Consider the following 577-nt stretch of genomic DNA (forward strand, 5'->3'; position numbering starts at 1 on the left):
AGTCATTCTTTCCTTTGGATTTTGAAATTAAAGATTTTCTTTTCTTTTTGTCTTTTGTTAACATTTAAGTTTTTTTGAAATTTTCTATACTAAATATTTATTACTTAAAAGTTATATGCTGATGTGATTCCTCCCTCCTACCCTTCCCTACTCCCACCCATTCCCAGAAAAGAATTTTTTAAAAGAAAAAGTATATGCTGACTGGGCATTATATTATAACTCACACCTGTAATTTCAGCACTGTGAAAGGCTGAGGTGGGACGATCACTTGAGCCCAGGGATTTGAAGCCAGCCTGGGTAATATAGTGAGACCCTGTTTCTAAAAAAGACCTTAAAAATTGGCTAAGTGAAGTGGTGCGCACCTGCAGTCCTAGCTTCTTGGGGGCTCAAGTGGGAGGATCACTTAAGCCTAGGATGTTGAGGCTTCATTGAGCCGAGATCACACACTGCACTTCTCCTTGGGCAATAGAGTGAGACCCTTGTCAAAAAACAAAAAAAAAAAAGAAAAAAGAAAAAGAACATATATATATATATATATATATATATATATATATATATATTACACTATATTCACAAA

The sequence above is a fragment of the Sapajus apella genome, unplaced genomic scaffold, assembly GCF_009761245.1.
Source record: "Sapajus apella isolate SASKATOON/1434 unplaced genomic scaffold, GSC_monkey_1.0 scaffold6, whole genome shotgun sequence".
NCBI lineage: Eukaryota > Metazoa > Chordata > Mammalia > Primates > Cebidae > Sapajus > Sapajus apella.